Below are 7,287 nucleotides of genomic sequence, written 5' to 3' on the forward strand. Positions count from 1 at the left end.
TCAGTTACATAGCAGATGTCCAGTTTTTCCTGAAAGATGCTTGTGTAGGACACAACGTTCCGTTTTGTTACTATGCATTTGGCTACCGAAACTAACCGAAAATTCAGTCACCTACACGTCAAACTTTTTTCCGAATTAACTCCATAATATCGACTGAAACATGGAAAACGTTGTTTGAATCCATCCTCAAGGTGTTTTGTCATATATCTCTTCATTGAAATGCCATTCCTGGAAGCCTGCATTGTTCTCAGATTCGGATGGAAAAATACTGGTAGGTGACTTTTGCGCACCAATTTCCACACAGACACCGTGCGGGACCCCTGGTAAATGTAGTCTCTTATGGTCAATCTTCCAATGATATGCCTACAAATACGTCACAATGCTGCAGACACCTTGGGGAAACGATAGGAAGTGTCCGTTCATTCCTGTCGCATTCACAGCCATATAAGGCGATCATGGAAAACGTGCCATCAGAAATCCTGTTGATTTCCTGGTCGCTCAAACATCTTGGTTTTGCCTGTAGGTTTTGTTCTAAGGCACTCACAATGAAAATCTTTGCAGTTCTGGAAACGTCAGAGTGTCTTCTTTCCAAAACTATCAATTCCAAGCATAGTCGAGCATCTTTTTGTGACAAAATATTGCGCTAAAAACGGGCACGTCTTTTTATCCAAAAATGAAATACTGCCCCTAGAGTCTTAACAGGTTAACGGACTTTCCTAGTTAAATAAAGGTTACACACACCACACACACCAAAAAGTTATTTTGTTGGCATTTGCGTATGTCCCCATTACCAGTAAAACATCATCAAAACCTATTTCTTTCACTTACGTGCTGTCTTGTTCAGTCATTTCATTCTCAACCAGGATTTCTATGAAACGCCGTTCGGGTCGTTGCGTGTCAAAAAAGATACACGTCAAATAACACTATTTGATGGGTCAAATAACACTTCTGTTTCAGTAGATATATTGTTAGCTAGCTAACTATATAGCGACGTGTCATCATCTAAAATAACCCTAATTTTAAAAACAGTTCTAATTTGATGAATGGTGGTCGGACCCATCTATGTGAAGATGGCCACAATAAGGATTAGCCACAATAGTGGACTTTGCGGCTAGCCTTCAAAATAAAAGTATGGCATAATTCTACTTTGTATTCATTTGCATTACTGTCACTGACGTTTTTGGTTTTTGAAGGCAATCCGAAAATTCCATAGTGGTCCTTCTGTAGCTCAGTTGGTAGAGCATGGCGCTTGTAACGCCAGGGTAGTGGGTTCGATCCCCGGGACCACCCATACGTAGAATGTATGCACACATGACTGTAAGTCGCTTTGGATAAAAGCGTCTGCTAAATGGCATATATTATTATTATATTATTATTGTGCCTAATCCTTATTGTGGCTAGCTTCACAACACATAACCCGGTGCGGTCGAGCCTCACTAGCCAGATGAAGCTAGCTTGCTGCCTAGCTATTTATTTTCATGAACTGAAGTTAAATTTCAATAGGCGAACAACAAGTGGCAACCTAGCAAATACTTACTCACAAGGATTTCTAAATCATTGCAAAGAATAATGAAAATGACTGCAGGTTCTACTGGTCATTGTTTTCAGGCCGGTTGTATTGGTGTTAGCTAGGTACCAAGCTAAAGCTAGCTACCCCAGAAATTGCGGTCAAACAAATGATGCTTTATTACCAACGCAGTATTGCAAACACATCGTTCGTGGCCTGTGTTTGCTTGTTTGCAGACTTTTTTTGTACAGCTTTGACAGTGCTACTGTATCTATTTTGCAAAGACCCAAACGGCGTTCCATAGTATGTATGTTGTGAAGCTAACAGCAGGGACGCTATTACTGTGTAACTCCGGTAGGGCCAGTGCTCGACCAGTGTGTACCAGTGCTCGACCAGTCTGCGAAAGCCAACATCACCCACGACAGAGAACGGTTGATTGTCAAGGGCAATGAATTCCCTGGACATCCCTGGTCATCCCTACTGCCTCTGATCTGGCAGACTCACTAAACACAAATGCTTTGTTTGTAAATGATGTCTGAGTGTTGGAGTGTGCCCCTGGCTCTCCGCCAATACAAATAATATAATTGTGCCGTCTGGTTTGCTTAATATAAGAAATGTGAAATGGTTTATACTTTTGATACTTAAATACATTGTGCCCCTGGCTATCCGTCAATAAATAAATAGTATACAAAAAATACAATTGTGCCGTCTGGTTTAATATAAGGAATTTGAAATTACTTTTACTCAAGAATGAAAATGTAATACTTTTTCCAGCACTGGATGTGGCTGGGGGTTAAAAGCATTTCTTTCACATGACCCATCAATTTAGACAAGTGTGTCTGGGTAAGCGTCATCTAATATTCATCAAATCATTTTATCTGGACACTTCCTGTTTACCTGGAATTGTTCATATTGTAGGCTACTACCACTTTTAGTCTTAATCTTTACTACACTACTCACTGTTTAGCACATGACCTCACATGTGAATCCTTAAAGAGATTGTTGGGGCTAAGGCTTAAGAGAGTGTAAACAATGCTGAATGGGTGTAGACAAAGAAGAGCTCTCTAGTAGGTACCAAAACATTCAAACGCACTTTTCTCAAAAGTGAGCTTACACGTGTATCAACTTTCAAAGTAGAAAAACTTTCTCATTGCTCCTCAACGCCTGTATGATATTCCATTTTGTAGCTCTGAGTCTACTTTTATCCAATGTAATAAAAATCTATTTAAAAAATTTGAATTTTGCTACATAAGACCGAATCCAGGTGGTGAGTCACATTTATTTTATTAGTATGTCTGCCTGTATAGCTCTTAGGTTCCCTTCCGTCTACATGTAGTGATATGCAAGAGCGAAAGCCATATAAATGCTAAAAACATATTGATTTTCCCTGGATTTGTAGCCCCCCCGACCTGACACATCAATCTCATTAACAAGTAAACGGTGTGCGTGTGCGTATGCGATACTGAGCCAAACAATGAAAGATGTAAATTCAAACTGTCTCCGGTACAACAACAAAAAAATGCAATGAAGTGAATCATTCATCCATCTGTGATCGGTCTTCATTTGAGCAGTAAAACATGAAATGGGCCATAAACACAGACACACACACACTCGGAGGTAGAGGTCGATTTGGTTACACAAACACATCAAGCTTAACAACGTAAGAGAACAAAAGGGTCCTTTAAAGAGGGCCACTCTAAAGACTGTAACAATTGAGCACCTCATCCTTTATTTAGGTGGTGTGAATGGGTATTAGGATCAGAGATGGTGTGTGGCTCTAGAAGCACAAAACTGTATTAAGCCTATTGTGAAGTCTAGGTCAGTTACAGTATAAGATCAGTGTCAAAACCGTTGTACCTATAACTTTGATCGGACTTTAAGTGCCATTGGCTATTATGGACAGACCCTAGTTAGTCTACGAATAGGATCCTGAGTTTATCCAGTTTTTTTTTTCTTCATTTAGTCAGGACCCAGCTATAATGATCAGGTATTTGTTGATGATATGTCCAGATTAGAGATGTCACTAAATATTATTTTTGGCTGGATTCCAAGACACAACCTAGGCTTTACTGCTTCATCGCTTATCCCTGATCTCCATTGTCCGTCCTCAGACACATTTTGGCCTCCCTTCCCCTCGGTCCAGCTGTAGACTGATGTGTCCCTGCCCTCATAAGCCAGTTTAATCAGCATGAGAGGTCCCCTCACATCGGTAACTCTAACCACTAATGTGTCTCCTTCCTCCTTCCTCATTACCTTCCCCTATCACTCCTCTATCCGTCCCCTATCACTCCTCCACTACCTGCAGCCATGATCAATTCCTCTATCATTTAGGACCAGATCAATCAATCCCTCCCTCCCTCCTCCCTCATCCCCAACTTCAACATCACCCTATTTCCATCACACCACATTGGCATCGTCAAATTAGTCATATCGCCCTGGGTGCTGAGTGCAGTGGAAAATAAATTGGTTTAGTGACTGATTTGAGTTCAGATCTAATGCCAAGCTGATGTTGGATCATGCCCAATGGTCTGGGTTTGCATTTTTGGGACTATACCATTGGTTCCATTGTGCCATGAAATTTCAATCAAGTGCAGCTAAAGTATTGGAAATAAAACAAATAGTATTTATTTGATGCAGAATGTACCTACATAAAAAGAAATACTGTAGTATACTATGGTATAAATACGACAGTAATCGTTGTAGTGTTTTTGCAGACTTTGCTGTAGTAGTCACTGTAGTATACTGTAGTATTTACAGTTAACTTCAGTATAAATAAATGTAAAAGAACTGTCTATATGCTATAGTAATAATGTAGTGTTTTTGCGGACTATGGTATTTACTGTTGAGTGTGTTGAGATGGTTGAGTGCGGTCTTAGTGCCAGCATTGGTCTGTGGTGTTAAATAGACGGCTACGAATAATATAGTGTGGTAGATAATATTGGTAGATAGTGTGGTCTACAGCTTATCATAAGGTACTCTACCTCAGGCGAGCAATACCTTGAGACTTCTTTAATATTAGACATCACGCACCAGCTGTTATTGACAAATAGATACACACACACACCCCTCGTATTGCCAGACGTATCTTCTTCTCAGTTCTGCCGGTGCATGGAAAATCCCGCCAGCTCTATATTATCTGTGTCATCGTTCAGCCACGACTCGGTGAAACATAAAATATTACAGTTTTTAATGTCCCGTTTGTAGGGTAATCGTAATCGTAGGTCATCAATGTTATTTTCCAATGATTGCACGTTAGCCAGTAGAACGGACGACAGTGGGAGTTTACTCGCTCTCCTACAGATTCTCAGAAGTCAGCGCCCCCCTTTCCTCCGTCTTTTCTTCACGCAAATGACGGGGATTTGGGCCTGTTCCCGGGAAAGCAGTATATCCCTCTCGTCGGACTCGTTAAAGGAAAAAGATTCTTCCAGTTCGAGGTGAGTAGTCGCTGTTCTGATGTCCAGAAGTTATTTTCTATCATAAGAAACGGTAGCAGCAACATTATGTACAAAATAAGTAAAATAATAAGTTACAAACAACACAAAACAACTAACAAAATAGCACAGTTGGTTAGGAGCATGTAAAACGTCAGCTATCCTCTTCAGCGCCATCTTACGCTTTGACACCGTCTGGGATTTATTGAGAATTCAAGGCACACTTAACCAGCATGGCTACAACAGCATTCTGCAGCAATACGCCATCCCATCTGATTTGGGCTTAGTTTGGACTATCATTTGTTTTTCAACAGGACAATGACCCAACACACCTCCAGGTGGTGTAAGGGTTATTTGACCAAGAAGGACAGTGATGGAGCGCTGCATCAGATGACCTGGCCTCCACAATCCCACGACCTCAACGCAATTGAGATGGTTTCGGAGGAGTCAGACTGCAGAGTGAAGGAAAAGCAGCCAGCAAGTGCATAGCAGATGTGGGAACTCCTTCAAGATTCAAGACTGATAGAAAAGTGTTGCAGGTGAAGCTGGTTGAGAGAATGCCAAGAGTTGTCATCAAGGCAAAGGGTGGCTATTTAAAGAATCTCAAAAATAAAATATATTTTGATTTGTTTAACAGTTTGTTGGTTACTATATGATTCCATATGTGTTATTTCATAGTTTTGATGTCTTAACTATTGTTCTATAATGTAGAAAATAGTAAAAATATAGAAAAATCCTTCAATGAGTAGGTTTTCTAAAACTTTTGACCGTTAGTGTATACTACAACATTCTATAGTACTACACATGATTGAGGGATAATACAGTGTGTAGTATAGTATTATACAGTATACTACATTTTACTATAGACTTCTATTGCAAGTACTGTAGCTGGTATTCTATAGTAAACTGTAGTATTTTTTCATGTGGAAAGTGGAATAGGTTTGGTAACTGACTTGAGGTCAGATCTAATGCCAGTTAACATATAAGGCAGGTTCTGCTGTAAAGTTGATGGAGATAAAAAAAAAAAAAAAATGGTTATTTCATCAATATTGAGGTCTTTGAAGGGACAACAATACTATGTATTGTTTACCGTAAGTGGCACCATGGGTAGCCAGTGTTTCTCTCTGAGCCACAGAACCCCAGGAATAATAACATCTCTGGTCGGAAAGGAAACCATTGTAGAAAGAACAGAGTGATGGAGAAATGAAAGGAAGTCCGTTTTTTTTTCTGCACCAGCGTAGGGCCGGTTACAATTAGTATGTTAATTAACCCCTCTGTTTTGATCAACCACAATCATGGTAGAGTGATAATGACCACCACACAGGGTTAGAACTCATTACTCACTGCTTGGCAACCGTTAGCACGTTAGCATTCTGCTAAGCAACTGATCCCTCTGATATGCAGTGCAGACATGATTGTTTTTTAAATATTAAAGGCACTAAAGGTTGAATTGGACTGCTCTTGGCCAATTATGTGAATTTCACAGCTGATATACGATGTAGCTCAATTTACTACAAAGGGGTTGCAACAGTTGTGTAGCTAATGAGTAATCACCACAATTACAAAAGTGAACACACTGAGAATACGAAAACTCTACCCAAATTGCACCTGCAGCATTGCCTTAATTACACACAAATGAACAATTGAATTACAGCTAATGTTATTTATTATAGTCACATTCCAAAAACATTATAAAAAGCCCAATGCTCCATTTGGTCAATCCTGGTAATTGCTACGGCTCCGGGTAGAACATGCCCTTCGGTACATACATCTAGAATCCGTCTCTACCAACTAAATCCTAACCTGAACCATTCAGTGAAAACTCAAAACTGACTTCAGATCCGTGTCTAGGTTCTAGAGGGGTCATCTTACCAAACGTAACATATCATCCTAATTTAAGTGTCCCGGATTTAAGTGTACTATGTTACGTCTAGTCTATGAGACCAGGCTGCCTAGAGGAGCAACTTTATCCTATTCCCATGCCAACAAAGAGTTATGGCATACTGGAGGATTGTCCAACTGGTGCTCTCTACCCTCGTCCCTCCTCCTTCCATCCCTCTGCAGTGGCGAGAGACTAAGAGAGGAAATGCCTGGAATTTAATTATTAATGTCTGTCTCCTGAAAGCACTGTAAAACATCCCTGTCGAGCTCCCGGAGGTGAGCACCGAGCTTCAAAGCAATTAACGCTGGGCTATGAGAGCAGAGAGAGAGAGAGAGAGAGAAGTGGCCAGCCATTGGCCGAACTCTGGCCTGCTCATTCATACCATTCATACACTCCAGCCCAGCCTTCTCACTGGTAGGGCAGTGGGACCTCAGAGACCTCCCCAAGTCAGGGACTCCTAGCCTGGG

Source organism: Oncorhynchus gorbuscha, linkage group LG21, assembly GCF_021184085.1.
Source record: "Oncorhynchus gorbuscha isolate QuinsamMale2020 ecotype Even-year linkage group LG21, OgorEven_v1.0, whole genome shotgun sequence".
Taxonomy (NCBI): Eukaryota; Metazoa; Chordata; class Actinopteri; order Salmoniformes; family Salmonidae; genus Oncorhynchus; species Oncorhynchus gorbuscha.